The sequence below is a fragment of the Drosophila subpulchrella genome, unplaced genomic scaffold (genome assembly GCF_014743375.2).
Source record: "Drosophila subpulchrella strain 33 F10 #4 breed RU33 unplaced genomic scaffold, RU_Dsub_v1.1 Primary Assembly Seq15, whole genome shotgun sequence".
Lineage (NCBI taxonomy): Eukaryota > Metazoa > Arthropoda > Insecta > Diptera > Drosophilidae > Drosophila > Drosophila subpulchrella.
In genome coordinates, this window is record NW_023665489.1 from 1141027 (window position 1) to 1157849 (window position 16823).

Consider the following 16823-nt stretch of genomic DNA (forward strand, 5'->3'; position numbering starts at 1 on the left):
GAGTGATCTGAAAGCTGTTCGCCAGGTGTTTCGGTAGCGAACTTCTGCTTGTATATTGAATGGCCCGTTGAACCATCAAATCCATAGCTGCATATTAGTTTAATTTTAGAACTGTTTGGAAACTGGTTTTAAACATCGGCTTGCATTTTAATAATTCTGTGAGCAGTATGATCTAAAAGGTTTTGTAATGATACTTGGGCAGCCGTTTCGGTTACTTTTATATCTACAGAACGGCATTGTAATTTCGATTTCATTACTAGACTATAGGTTGGATAAATGTTACTGTGGCGACTTTTTTTCATAAGTCTAGTGTTCATGTATTGCTGTTTTGTAAGAGAATTTTCCAGGAGGTAAGCCAAAGCTTCATCGGGTGTAAGTGGAATGGGTTATATAAAATTGCTTTCTCGATTCAGTTGAGTATTCGGGTGTTGTTATGGTTTTTTAAGAACAAAAGCCGTGTCCTTCTTGTTTTGTTTCTTTGCACAGACTGCTGCAGCATGTGCAAGAAGATTTGTGTCACAATTATATTCATTTGCAAGCTCAGATGCCAATTTCCTTTTTAATCTTGTACCCGCATTCGTGTAAGATAAGGTTGGACGTCCCATTTGCTGTGGTGTCTTGCAGGTTTCATCGATAGTAATTGATATTTTAGACGCCAACCATACAGTATGCTTAGACATGAACCGTTCAAGCATGTAGTTTCATTTGGGAAGATATTTATGAATGTAATTATTAAAAATACTGATTTTTTTGTCAATTTCCTTTATTGTCTTGGATTCCACAGCGTTTTTATTAATTTTGGTGTATATACAATCCGATACACATTGAATTTTTCGGTTGTTGCTGCGCCATATTTCGATAAGTTCGCTGTGAGTAAACTCAAACGTGCCTATATATTACCAAAATGTGAGATAAGGGGAACGAACGGGGATGAGTTTTTGGTTTGTGGCTAAAGACAACACTCACAAGTACAATCTGGACCAATTAGTTGCTTTCAGCATGGAACAGCTTATTAGTTATATTCCACGAAACACGAATCACGCATGTTAGTTTTCTAAAATATACACATAAATTGGACATTACACAACACTAAATACCTAGAAATATACATAAAATAACAATATATATTAAATAGTGCATACCTTGATGTGGAAAAAATACCATCTTCGTATTTTTCTATACGCAAAAGATTGTTCAACACCAAAGGGCTGGTCACACTGAAAGTGGCTTGATCTCTCTCTCTTTGACTTCGGCTTTAAGCCTAGTACTCAGATCGGCTTAGAGTTTTACTAGTCGAAAAATCTTATTCTTTGTAGTGTGACCGAAGTTTTGAAAGTTCACCCGCCATGCATGTGGCATGGTCTTACTGTCAAGCAGCTGGGTTTGTTGACTAAACGAATCAATTGGAGCAATTTAAAAAAGAAGAGTCTGCTGGTGCACAAAGAAATTAAAATAAAAATAAATGAAATTTTTAACGAATGTTTTTATTTATTTAAATGTTATGTAAAGCATCTCGTCCCACGGATGCTTCGCCATCTTTCCCGCGCAATCTGTAGTCCAGCTCCGAGCTGGCCAATAATGGCTGGTAATGGCTCCTCCAGCTGTCCTTTAGCGGGCGACCTTATTTCCTCCTCCCTATAGAAGCCGGCGCATCCTCTATCTCCGCTCTATCACCACCTGCCAAGGAAGGAGGAGTCCTCAATGGAGAGCTCGTCGGAGATCGAGCGATGTCCCATGTTCCTTCCCACTGGGATTCTCTAGTGGATCTCCTCCAGCGCTTCAACTATTCTGCGGATTTGCCCCGCTGTGGTATTGCTTCCTGTCGGTCAAGTTCCACAACAATGGGCAACAGCTTGGATTAGGCGTCCTTTTTCATCTGCACTGACCTCCTTTAGCCGTTTTGGGTGTTTTTCTTCCATTTTTAATTTCTAAATTCCCCACCGCTTCTGCACGAACACCGCCAAAGATTAAATTTTTTATTCTTTGGGCCGCGGCTAACGGCGTTCATCGAAATTCACTCGCGAAATCTGGTATTTTTTCTGGTATTTCCTTAGCTCATCTGAATACCGCGCTGAAAAACAGGCCCGACGAAAAGCTTTAGCCGCCTTTCTGCCTCTCGCTCACTCCTATGGTTAGCTCGCGGCTTTCGTCGATGTGAGTACTAGGCTTTAGAACGGACAAGTTGTGTTATAAGAGAAGCGTCTATTGAACAGAAAAACTTTGAACTAAAAACTAAAATCGTGTACTAAATCAATTAAGGAATCGGGAGAAGGCCTTTATTTCCAACAGGTTATGGGCCCAGAGTTTCGCTAAACTCAAATTAAAATAACAATTAAATAAATTGCAAATTTCTGAGAATTTCTGAATTTCTGAGAACCCGTGTGTGTGTGAGCACATTGAAAACAGGAGGAAGCACGTTTCAACAAACGATACATCCAGAACGTTACATTGAAATTAGAGCAAGAATAAATAAGGAAAATAAGTTCAAGAATATTTCACCTTTTCGTGGTGAAAAATATTCAGTGTGGAAATTTCGTCTGAAGTCTCTTTTAGCTGAAAATTATGTTTTATTTGTAATCGAAAAAGAAAAACCCCAAGAAATAGATGAGAAATGGACAAAGGCAGAAAGATCAGCAAAAAGCATTATAATAGAATTTCTAAGCGACTCCTTTCTTTCTTTTGCCGATAATAATTCGACTGCAAAGAGATTTTTGAAAAACTGGCAACGCAACTTTCTGTGCGTAAGCAATTATTGACATTCAAATTAAATGGCGACACACCTCTCATTATTCATTTCAATAAATTTGATGAATTAATCTGCGAATTAATGGCATCGGGAGCGAAAATTGAGGAGGTGCACAAAGTAGCTCACCTTCTTCTGACACTACCTTCGGTTTATGATGGGGTTGTGACCGCCATAGAAACCTTATCTACCGAACATGTTACCCTTTCTTTCGAAAAAAACCGTTTACTTGACCACGAAATTAAGATAAAGAATTTAAGTAAGGACACGTCTAATAAAGTTCTTCCAGCTACATCTCTAAGTAACAACAAACAAAAAGCATTGCATAAATAGAAAATAAAGATAAAGAAAGACATGCCCAAGTTGCGAATGTAGACACAGGTAGATCATTTGCTTTTATGTTAAGGCAGGGCAGGAACTATACAGGTGACGGTGATATATCCTTCATATTGGATTCGGGAGCTTCGGACCACATGATAAACAACATAAATCTGTTCTCAACCTATTCTACACTGGATACGCCAATTGAGATTGCAATTGCAAAGCAAGGTGCATACATATATGCTTCTGCAATGCGAACAGTCCAACTCCGAAGCAATCTTAATACTTACACTGGAAAATGTCCTGTTCTGCAAAGATGTACCACAAAATTTACTGTCCGTCTCGAAGATGCAGGCTGCAGGCTTAACAGTTGAATTCAATTCAACGGGAGTACGAATTTCCAAGAATGGACAAGGTATTTTTGAAGGTACGTGTAAAAGCAATGTATCGATCGTGAATTTTAAAATAAACCATAAAGCTTATACAACTTACCCAAATAGAAATCAAAACTATAGTTTGTGGCATGAAAGATTAGGACATATTAGCAAGGGAAAGTTTTTAGAAATTGTGCGAAATAATATGTTTCAAGATGTAGAACTTGTAAAAGATAGTAAATTTAATAATGAATTATGCGAAGCTTGCATAAATGGTAAGCAAGCTAGACTTCCATTTGAGAAAATTAAGAATAAAGAATATATTAAGAGACCTTTATTTATAATTCATTCAGATGTTTGTGGTCCGATAACTCCTTCTAGTATTGATGGAAGAAACTATTATGTAATCTTTGTCGATCAGTATACACATTACTATGTAACTTATTTGATGACCTATAATTCTGAGGTATTTAATTTCTTCAAGGACTTCATCGCAAAGAGTGAAGCTCATTTAAATTTAAAGGTTGTGAATCTATACATCGATAATGGCAGAGAATATGCGTCAAATGAGATGAAGACTTATTGTAGTGAAAAAGGCATAAGTTACCATTTGACGGTTTCACATACACCGCAATTAAATGGAGTATCTGAACGTATGATCAGATCCATAAGTGAAAAGGCTACAGCAATGATTAGTGGATCTAAATTAAATAAACGTTTTTGGAGCGAAGCCGTTTTAACGGCAACATATTTAGTTAATAGAACTCCAAGTAGAGCGTTTCAGGATAAGAAAACTCCATTTGAAATGTGGCACAACAGAGAGTCTAAATTGAAATATTTAAAGATATTTGGTTCAACCGTATATGTGCATAATAAAATGCGGAAAATAAAATTTGATAACAAATCATTCAAATGTATACTGGTTGGTTATGAACAGAATGGCTATAAGAAGATATGAAGATGGAAAAGTCTGTAAATTGAACAAGTCTATTTATGGGTTAAAACAAGCGGCACGATGTTGGTTCAAGACATTTGAAAATGTTAAAGAGCATCGGTTTTATGAATTCGGCAGTGGATAGATGTATCTATTTACTAGACCATGGGGATATCTTAAAAAATATCTATGTGCTCTTATACGTAGATGATTTTGTAATTGCAACAAAGAGCATTGACACAATGAACAATCTTAAAACATTCCTAATGAGTAAATTCAAGATGACAGATTTATGTGAAATCAGCGACTTTATTGGAATAAAAGTAGAAAGAAAAGATGGTTTTTTATATCTTAGTCAATCAGCATACATTAACAATATTTAAAAAAAGTTTAATATGGACGAATGTCATGCAGTCAGTACACCACTTCCAACTAAGCTAAATTATGAAGCTTTAGACTCAGATGAAGAATGTAATGCGCCGTGCCGAAATCTGATTGGGTGTTTAATGTATCTAATGTAATGTACGCGTCCTGATCTAAGTACAGCAATAAGCATACTTAGTAGATATACAAACAAAAACAATTCAGAATTATGGAAAAGTTTAAAAAGAGTTTTGAGATATTTAAAGGGTACTGTGGATCTGAAATTAACTTTTATCAAAAATGAAAATTTTAACGACACAATCAAAACAGGAAGTGAATCTGATAGAAAGAGTGCAACAGGTTTTATATTTAAAATGTTTGACTCTAATGTGATCTGCTGGAATACGAGGAAGCAAAATTCAGTGGCTGCTTCTTCGACTAAAGCGAAATATATGGCTTTATTTGAAGCAGTAAGGGAAGCTTTAGGTTAAAATTGTTAGTCTCTAGAATAAAATTTTAATTAAATAAGCCAATCAAAATATTAGAAGATAACCAAGGTTGCATAAGCATAGCTAATAATCCTACATGCCACAAACGATCCAAACACATTGATATAAAGTACCATTTCTCAAGAGAGCAAATTGAAAATAAATTAATTATCTTAGAATATATTCCCACAGAACACCAGGTTGCTGATATCCTCACGAAGCCGTTGCCCGCTGCAAGATTCTTGACACTAAGAAACGAGTTGGGTCTTAAGAACTAAAACTATATACTATATACTATAAACCAAAAGAAAAAAAAAAGGAAACTATTGAAACTGATATTTAATTTAGAACTTAGCTTAAAGAAAAAGATGAACTGATAATTTAATTTAACTAAAATTATGAATTTTAGTGTATTTATTAGCTAGAAGCTAAGAAACATTTAATTTGTCAAATGAAATTTGAATTTTTTTGTTATTAACCAATGATTTGATTAAGGTTTTACTGGGTTTCCCTTAATCCTAGAAGTAGTTTGATTTGATCTTAACAAAACTATTTCTAGATGAATATGGATCATTATTATTGTTCCCAGAATACACAACTGTCCAAATAAGAATATTATTGTAATACTAATTTAAGTTTAAATTGTTCAACTTATCTTTTAAGGAGGTGTGTGGAAAAAATACCATCTTCGTATTTTTCTATACGCGAAAGATTGTTCAACACCAAAGGGCTGGTCACACTGAAAGTGGCTTGATCTCTCTCTCTTTGACTTTGGCTTAAGAACGGACATATAAAAGACGCGTCTATTAAACAGAAAAACTTTGAACTAAAAACTAAAATCGTATACTAAATCAATTAAGGAATCGGAAGAAGGCCTTTATTTCCAACACTTAAAGATTGCTTTCCATAATTTAGTTGAATTTCTGGACCAATTTAACGCGTGTGGCACAACATAAAGTCTCTGATTAGCATTTGTTGTAGTCAGACGTGTTTTCTTTTCGCTATGAATTCTTATTCGTGCTCCGAGTGCAATGCTGAAGTTACAGCAGCGCAGCTTCGCGGTTTTGAGGCGGTTCGTTGCTCATCGCTTTGTCGTCGTACTTTTCACACTGCATGTGTTGATCTCCCGGAGGATGCTATTAGATTATTAACAAATATGCCGAGTCTACTTTGGCAGTGTGATCGCTGTGTTGTGAGTAATGATTAACACTCCAAAATCGATGAAGTAATGGAAGAACTTCATGACCTGAAGAGTCTATACATGGATTTAAACTTCTGAAGGCTTTTCCCAATTCTACCACTGACAATAGCAATGTCAGTCAGCGTAAAAAAGTGGTAAAACCATTGGCTCCAGCTTCTTCAATTGGTCGTCAAGCCAACCATGCAGACCTGATACCCCCCGCACCAGTTTCTACTGCCGCCAGGAAACATGCAAAGAATAACAGGAACAAGAGGCAAATAGTTGGTCAAGCTCCTAGTTGTGAACTACTCGAAGTTGTGCCGAGCAATAAATTCCTTCATATTGGTATTCAGAGCGCACGTAAAATCTGATTCTGTGTGTGAATATGTTGCAAATAAGCTAGGTGTGGATACCGCCACCATAATTTGCAAGCCTTTAGTCAAAAATGGTGTAGATGTTGCTACACTGGAATTCGTCAATTTCAAATTAGGAATACCTGAGCAGCACTTTCAGACTGTGTTTAGAGATTCGTTCTGGCCCAATACAATCAAGGTCAGTCGATTCATCCACAGGGATAGGCCTATTGTTGATGGAAACGTTCTGGATTTGCACAATCATCATACATCGGACTCAAAAAACTCCCAATAATCGGCGCCTCTGGTGTCGATTTGACTACGCCAAATTTTTATGATCCTCTTCCTCATCTTCATGCTACTTATTCGCAATGTCAACGGCCGCTGGTTTCGATATCGCTAGCTGCTACCATTACTCTCTCGTACGCCGCTCCCAGTGCACTCTTAAGTGTTGGGCGCCCGTCACTCCCAAATCAAAAACATCATCAGCTGGATATTTCCTTTTTTGTTCTGTCTAACGTTCATCAAATGCTCACTGGAGAGGCGTTGTCACCAGATTCCATTAAGATTCCCGCTCTAAGCGCGTTCTTCGGAGATGTGCACTCATCACATTCAAAACAACATCGGCATCAGCTGGATTTGTCGTTGTCTATTTCGCGCGACATTTGTCAAACGCTCTCTGGAGAGCTGCTCTCATCATATTTCATCAAGATTCCCGCTCTAAGCGCGCTCTTTGGAGTTGTGCGCTCATCACCGTCAAACAAACAACAACGTCAGCTGGAGTTGTCGTTATCTGTTTTGCGCGACATTCGTCAAACGCTGATCGATGAGGCGCTCTCATCATATTCCATCACGCTTCTCCCTCTAAGCGCGCTCTTTGGGGATGTGCATGCATCACAAGCAAAGCAACAACAATATCAGCTTGAGCTGTTGATGTCTGTTTCGCACGACGATCGTCAATCGCTCTTTGGAGAGCCGCTCTCATTATACTTCATCAAGATTCCTGCTCTAAGCGCGCTCGTCGGAGTTGTGCGCTTATCACAATTGAACCAACAACAACGTCAGCTGGAGTTGTCGTTGTCTGATTTGTGTTACGTTCGTCTAATGCTCACAAAAACCCAACGGCTGGAGCTTTCGAAGTTTGCTTTGAGTGATACTCGTGATCACAGTTTTATTTCCTTATTACCGCGCTCCTCTCTGACGCTACGAAATTGCTTGGATTTATCATCGACTGCTTTGTGTGGCTCTTCCCGATGGCAGCATCAACAACAACATTGTCCATCTCTCCTCAACTTGGATAGATATGCTCTGTTAACGGAGACATTGCCATCGCTCTTAAGAACTAGTTGCTCCTTACTAAAAGTATCTAGCAAACTTCAGGAATGCATCGATCCTAGTCTGCATGATAAAATTCGTATTAAAAACACTACATTACTGAAGGCGATCTGCGGGCCTACAACATTGGGAACGCAAGAACAAATACTTCCTAAGGCATTGGACTATGATGCCTTAAATGCGAGTCCGGAGATTGTTGATCGTGCTATTGTAAGTACGGCCCCACTAAAAATTTGTTTTCAAAACATCTCCGGAATGCGTACAAAGGCGGAGCAAGTATACCTTGCCACATCCCAATGCGAGTTTGATGTTATAGTTTTAGTTGAAACTTGGCTCAACATAAACTTTTACTCAAATGAATTCTTCGACTCCAATTTGTACCATGTGTTCCGCAAAGACAGAGATAGCACGAAAACTCACTGTGCTAGAGGGGGCGGTGTAATTGTTGCTGTTCGCTGCTTATCAATTGGGCTTCTCGTTGAAGATACCCTTCTTGATCAAGTTGCGGTGTCGATAATTGGAGAATCGGAAACGCTGCAAATTGTGGTGTCATACATACCACCGAATGGTTCATATAAACTTTACAAGGCTTATCTGGAAAACATTACCGATATCTACAATAATCTGCAGGACCATCAACATATCTGTGTGATTGGAGACTTTAATGTATCATCCCTCGTTTGGTCTCAGGATCCGGAGCATCACTCTTCACTGCCAAGCAACATACATCAACCACACGAGATTCTTTTCATCGATGATATTTTCAGTATGGGCTTAATACAAGTCAATAATATATTCAATAACTTATATAAAATTGTAGATTTAGTATTCGTTAGCGCTGATATTAACTTTTCTTTAGTCCAATGTAATTCACCTATAAGCAATTGTGATATCCATCATAGACCATTGCTACTAGATATAAACTTTTACAGTTTTGCGCCTTCAGCTGAATATTCGCCTAGATTTATTTTCAATGAAACCAGCCTTTGTGCCATTAGAAATGAGATCTCTGTCATTAACTGGGAGTCAGTTTTATCACATGTCAGTTTGGAGTCGTGTTATGACACTTGTTATACCCTTGCAGAGGGTATAATGATTTCAGTCAGAAGTTTGCAACGCAGTGAAGGAGACGTTTCCGACCCCATAAAGTATATATATTCTTGATCAGCATCACTAGACGAGTCGATCTAGCCATGTCCGTCTGTCCGTCTGTCCGTCCGTTTCTACGCAAACTAGTCTCTCAGTTTTAAAGCTATCGGGCTGAATTTTTTGCAAAAGTCTTATATCTTTTGCAGGTAGTATATAAGTCGGAACCAGCCGGATCGGACAACTACATCTTATAGCTCCCATAGGAATAATCGAAAAAAAAAAAATTAAAAAAATTATATCTTTGGTGTTTTTTAGCTTATAACCTCCTAAGCTTGGAAATAACATTTTTTAATTCGTTTCGAATTTTAAATTAAATTTTATCGAAATCGGACGACTATATCATATAGCTGCCATAGGAACGATCGGAAAATTGGTGGAAAAATAATAGGAAAGAAATTATATTCGGTGTTTTTCAACATATAACCTCCAACGCTTGGAAATAACATTTTTTAATTAGTTCTGAATTTCGAATTTAATTTTATCAAAATCGGAAGACTATATCATATAGCTGCTATAGGAACGATCGGAAAATGGGTAGGAAAATAATATGAAACAAATTATAGCTTCGGTGTTTTTTGACATATTATCTTATACTATTGGGAATATCATTTTTTGTGTTTTTAAATTTAATAAATATAGCTGCAAGGGTATATAAGCTTCGGCTTGCCGAAGCTAACTTCCTTTCTTGTTTAGTTGTTATTTTAAACATCATTAAGAACAATGCTCGAGAAAGGGTCCACAATTCGTTTAAGTTGCCATGGTATACGAAAGGTTTGAAAAAGCTTAAAAATCTTCGAAATAAATTCTATAAAAGGTTTTTAGTTACACAGGATCCTGGTGATTGGAATAGACACTTGCAGCACAAACGAGAATTTGAATTTCTAAATAAATTTCTTTACAATCAGTATATAGCAAGTGTTGAAAACGGGCTAAAAAGTAGTCCCAACTCTTTTTGGCGATTCATCAATTCAAAGAAGAACGCTTCTTCAGTCCCATCTGCTATGTTCCTAGGGAATTTATCTTCCCATTCAAATACAGAAACTGCAAATCTCTTTGCCTCTTACTTTAAAGCTAATTTTGAGCCAACAGCAGCCTGGAATGATTCTCAAACCTTAAATGCGATCACTTCTCTATTGAATTTAGGTAGTTTAACCGTGCTAGAAGAGAATATTCATAGGGCTGTGGAAGACGTTGATGATTCTTACACTCCGGACTGTGATGGGATTCCGCCCTACCTTCTGAAACATTGTATAGAGGTGCTATGCGTTCCACTTAAAATTCTGTTTGATAAATCACTTTATAGTGGACACTTTGCGGACAGATGGAAGGTCGCATCCGTGACTCCAATTTTAAGATCAGGGCCGAAGAATAACATTGCCAATTACAGGCCTATAGCAAAGATCAGTAATATTGCTAAACTCTTCGAACGCGTTGTTGCCCATATATTATCATTTCTTGTAAAAACATATATAAGCACTTCTCAACATGGTTTTGTTGCAGGTCGGTCAACTACGACTAATCTTGCCGTTTTCAGCAACTATTGCATTCATGCCTTTGATATGCGATCTCAGGTTGATGCTATTTACACTGATTTTGCTAAAGCCTTTGACAAAGTCAGCCACAGTGCCCTACTGGCAAAACTGGCCCGCTTGGGTATACATTCGGCATTACTAAATTGGATAAAATCATATTTACACCATCGACTTTATAGAGTTAATATTAATGGAAAATTCTCGGATTCCTATTTGGCAACCTCTGGCCTCCCTCAGGGGAGTGCTATGGGACCTCTGCTTTTCATCATTTTCATTAATGATGTGAGGTTCTGTCTATCTTCAGAGTGTCTCCTGTATGCAGATGATTTAAAAATTTTTAAGTCTATTAAATTAGCGACAGACTCACAATTGGTTCAACATGACTTAGATTCGTTGAGCTCTTGGTGTAGCCGAAATTCGCTTCCTCTTAACATAAGCAAGTGCTTCTATGTCACTTACAGTAAATCCGTATACAATTTCGGCACATCCTATAACATCAATGGTCAACCTCTACAACTGCGGCAGGAATCCTTGGATCTAGGAGTGTTGTTTGCTTCGAAATTTAAGTTTGCAGCACACTTCGATTACATCATGCCCAGGGCCTACGCTATGTTTGGATTTGTGAAACGGAATGCATCACTATTCACGGATCCCTACACCAGACTTGCGCTTTATTTTGCATTTGTCCGATCTAAACTAGAATATGCGTCTCTTATTTGGAATCCCTTCACTACCACTCATGGAAACAGAATAGAACGACTACAGAAACAATTTTTGAAATTCGCTTTGTTGCCGCTAAGGTTTTTAGACCCTACCCCTTCATACCACCAGCAATGTAGGCTTGTTCACCTACCATCCCTTGAGCATCGTAGAAGTATCCTCGCCATTTGCTTCATTTCTGATTTGGTGGATGGTAGTATCGACTGTCCAGAACTACTCTCGAAAGTTGGTTTTCATGCCCCGTCTAGACAACTTCGGAATTTTGATCCCATTTTTCTCGAGCTGCGGCGGACAAATTATTCCCAAAATGAGCCCCTCTATAGGGCCTTATATGAGTCTAACGCACTTCCAATTGATATGCAATTGGACTACTTCTCAAGTAAATCAATTCTTATGCATAGGTTAGTCAATTATTTTGTAAATTTTAGTATGTAAGATAAGTTGTTGAATTGTACAAGTAGCCAGTAAAGGAATTCCGTTGGCGAAATAAATAAATAAATAAATGTTTACGTCAAAAGGGCGTTTAATTTCCGGAGGCAGTGTTCATCGGCAGTTTTATCCAGATGTCTACATCTCGCACGCTCGCACTGCCGTCCGATTTTCCTCTCCATCTCTCCCCTAAGTCTCCGCTCCGCTCTGGAGCGCCTAAGTTAAGTTAGGCTTAACTAGTTCTTACGTCAATTGCTCTGCCGCTCTCTTTGGAGATTTTGTTTTGTTTGTTTTGGCCTTGAAAGCGAGGTCGCGGTCCTCTGGGAAGAAATTCAAAATCCACTGGGAAGAAATTCAAAATCCACTGGGCAGAAACTTAAAATCCACTGGGCAGAAACTCAAAATCCACATGGGCAGAAATTACAAAGTCCGCGGATTCCATTTCTGTAGGAGATGGAATGAAAGTCAACATGAGAGATCTGGACTAAATTATAATTTATATATATAGCAGCATTATTTCCAAAAGCATATCATAATTTTTACTTTGCAATGAGTCATTTTCGTTGAAAATGGCCAAATTTCTTTTGGACAGCGCATCATTTTGCATTTCCAGAAGGGAATTGTCAGCCTTAAGTTTACACAACTTTTTACTGATAATTTTATTTAATTTATCAATGTTATTATTTTTTACAATCATCGAATTATTGTTGGCTTTCAATTTTTTGTTCTCATTTCTTCATTTAATGTTTTGCAATTGTAAGCCTTTATTGATTCGTGTTAATGCCACATTTTTATTTTTCAGAATTATGCCTAATTTTTGTGGTAAAAATTCATGGTTTAAAGGAGTGCTCGATCCTCGTGGCAAAACTGGAGAGCTCAATCCTTTTTCTGAATACCTATTTTCAGTGGGAGAGCTCAATCCATTTTCAAATACTTATTTTCAGTGGGAGAGCTCAATCCTTTTTCTAAATACTTATTATCATTGGCAGAGCTCAATAACTTAAATAATATTGAAGAGCTTGATCTGTGGGGTATATTTACACCAGAATCACTAGGAGAGCTCAATCCTTGCTGTGTACATTTCGTATTCCCAGCTGAATTATTAGAAGAGCTCGAACCAAGCGTTTCAGTTTGCGAACTCAATTTATTTTTAATGGTAGTCCTACCTTTTTTGATAAAACTCTTTTGCCAAGTGCTAAACGTTGGTTCATGCGCTGGAATATAACCTAAATAAAAAAATATAATAAGAGATAGGTGTGATAGGTATATATAAGTTATTTAATATATTGAATTATAATAGAAATTCATTTTTCGTACCCAACATTTCGGTCGAAACACTTCCCTAAAGTGCAACTTGCACACTTGGGCACGCTTTGCAGCGTGGTTTATTTTTAGGTTTTCCAGCCATTTTTCCCTGTTTTCTCTTGCGAAAAAACAGTAGGCTGGAACCTGGCCTACGCAATTAGGGACAATGCATTTATTTTTTTAACTGAAATAAAATTAAAAAATTAGTGGGGACGGCAACACGGCAAGTCGACTACTAAATACACATAATTTATGTGTTCCTGTGTTATTACATGTAAAATCAAGCAAAAACACCCCTTAACGAGGTCGGGACGATCACGCACCATCAACATACAAAGTTCTGATATCAACTTTTGTGACGAAAAATTCTTATATATTCCACCAAATTAATACACTGCCCAAAATATTTTCATTTTGCGCACTTCAGCAAAATATTTAAGTTTCTCTTATGAAAGGTATATTTTAACTTTTGTTTCGTCAAAATACTTATGCCGACCAGTGTAAAGTTACACAGTTAAGTGTTGGCACACTTAGTATCTTGAACTTTAAGTGCGCTTTTCCACCTGTATAAATGTGTTATTCAATTATCAGTAAATCAGTTGTATACTAACATTTGTGAATGTCTCATGAGAAGATGGTGTAATTTAAGGTACTAAATCGATTTAATGGTACTGATTTAGCATTATACCCCTTAAGATATAGTGTCAATTCATGTTTTGCAATAAAAGCAACCAAATCGGTTAAGTGTTAACGAAATAGTTATTAAAAACACAAGTGTGCCAATACTTTTGTGCACCTAATTCTGCCTATTTTTTGTTTTTTTTTTTAATTTTAAAAACTTAGTTTTTCGAGATATTTTATTAAAACAAAATAAATTTGGTAGTTAAATATTCCCCTTATCCAAAAAAATTAGGTTGAATTTTATAACACATTTATAAAGGTAGAAAAGCGCTCTTGGTGTTCAAGATACTAAGTGTGCAAACACTTAAGTTCGTCACTGTACATATAAAAAACATTGCAGCATCTAACTAAAAGTGAAAGATGATAACAAAAACAAGCTCTAATAATCTAATTTACCTTTTTATTTCTGCCATTTATCTTTTTTAACTGTACTTAGGTACACCGTTTTAGTTTTAAGTAAATGTATACGTTTATATATTCGCGTTAAAAAAGCAAATCAAATTATCACACTTTCATTCAAACTTGTTTTTCACTTTTTCACTATTTTTGCCTTGCAAAAAGATATGGCTGAAAAAAATACCAAAGATACCGAAAAAATGTTGTATTACATTTTATTACAGATGTAATGTAAAGAATTTAAATATTCACAAAACTATTTTATAAAATCTGTGAAAGAAGAATAGCACCCATATTATATTATATATTATATATATATATTGTTTGTAAAACCGACGACGCCTTACCTAGTGTTATAAGTTCGTATGTGAATATAATTTTTGTAAAAACACAATAGAGAAAAGTAAACAATAAAAACAAATTCACTTGCTAATGTATATAAGTTTTTAACAAAAATATTCCTAAAAATATATACACGCATTTGTATACTTACAAATATATTTAATGCTTATTATTTTTTATTATATTAATTAATGCTTAAACCAACGTATGCTTTATCGTTAAAACATAATTTATTCATAAGCTTATTAAAGTAATATAATTGCATACTTTTCTTATATTTATTTTGTTGTCTTATATTATACAATATATTTCAAATATGTTTAATGTCCGTTACAAAGGGAAATAAAAAATATAAGCAAAATTATTTTTGAAAAATTCTTTTTGCAGTTACTTTTATTTTTGTTTGAAGAAACTTTTTGCATTAAAAAATTAAAGTTTTCAAGTCGAGGAAAAAAGTTCATAAAGTAGATTTTCACACAAATTCGTCCTTTTCAATAAGTACTGAATGGGTTAGCAAATGTATGGTATCATTCAAACGGCATTTAAATTACCTTTCCATTGATGCCAAAGTTAACAAGATGTAAGTTCAAATTATGAGTATATTTAACTTTTGTTTTGTGAAAATATTTTTGACCACCCCTGTATATCTGTCAAAGAAACGGTCAGAGAAATAATGAAATAATTATTTTTAAAAAAAATTTGCTTCGTTGATTCTGATCGTATTTTCTTTTACTCTGGGATATGGAATATTTTAACTTTTCAGCATTACGAATTTAATTTTACACAAATATCACTGAAGCTAGCAACAATCCTTAAGTATTTAATATGGTCTTACTAACATTGATTACTTCTTATAACTGCAAGGGTATACGCAAAAGAAGAAAGCGAAAAAGATATTTAAACGTAGAAAATTATACAAATATTAGGTTAGGTTAGGTTAGGTTAGGGCGGCTGTCGGACTATAGTCTGACACACTTAGACCTCAATGGGTCCGTTGTGATACCGCATGATCTCGTTTCTTCCTTCTCTAGGGTCCCGTTTCTAGTAGTTTCAGCTTGTGTGAAACTGATCAGCATGTCTTCCACCCGGAAGATTTAATAAAGGCACTTATGCTTTTGAGATTAATCTCCGATATTTCGGTAAGATCGTCGATGAAGGGGCTTCCTAAGTGTTTCAGTCTGAGTCTGCATACGGCTGGGCAGAAGCAGAGAAGGTGTTCTACCGTTTCCACTTCTTCCTCATCCCTACAGCATCTGCAGAAATCATTTTGCGGGGCTTTTAACCTGCCGGCATGCGCGCCAACAAGCCAGTGGCCTGTAAGAGCTCGGATCCGAGGCTTTTTTATTGTTTATCACAGGCCATGTCTGGTGAGAGATGCGACACTGTGGTGCGTTTTGCCAATGGGTGTTGGCTAGTGTGCTGAAGTGGTTTTTTATGTTTAGCTTGCAAGTAGCCATGGGCATACCGACATTTTCCTCTCCTGTTAGGAGAGGCTTGGTGGTGCCCTGCCTGGCTAATTCGTCCGCTATGCAGTTGCCTACGATGTCCCGGTGACCCGGAACCCATATTAGGCTGATAGTAAACTGATTTGCCATCTCGTGGAGAGATCTGCGACAGTCTGCTATTGTACGAGAGTTGGTGTTTGTCGAGTAGATCGACTTTATAGCCGCTTGGCTGTCACTATATTAGGTGTCCTCTCTGGAGGCTAAGGTTCCTTAAACAGGTTAGTGCTTCTTTTATAGCGTGGACCTCCGCCTGAAAGACGCTACAGTGGTCCGGGAGCCTGAATGACTTCCTGATATCTAATTGTTCGGAGTATACACCTCCGCCGACGTGTCCTTCTAATTTGGAGCCATCTGTATAGAAACAGATTGCGTCCGTCGGCCCTGTTCCCATTCCTCTCTATCAGGAATCAGGGCCTCAAAGGGTGTGTGACTATATTCAATAGATTTGCATAGATCCGTGATTTTCGGAATCGATTTATCATGCTGGAGAATTTTAGCAAGGCCATATAATTGTGCTTTCCATTGCCCTGTGTCCCTCAGTAGAATAGCTGCCGATTTGGCCCTTTCCATGCCTGCTAAGTCCAGGCTAGGGAGGTTCAAGATCGCATTCAGCGCTTCATTCGGGGTGGTTCGAAGGGCTCCACTAATACACAAAGCCGCCATTCGCTGTACC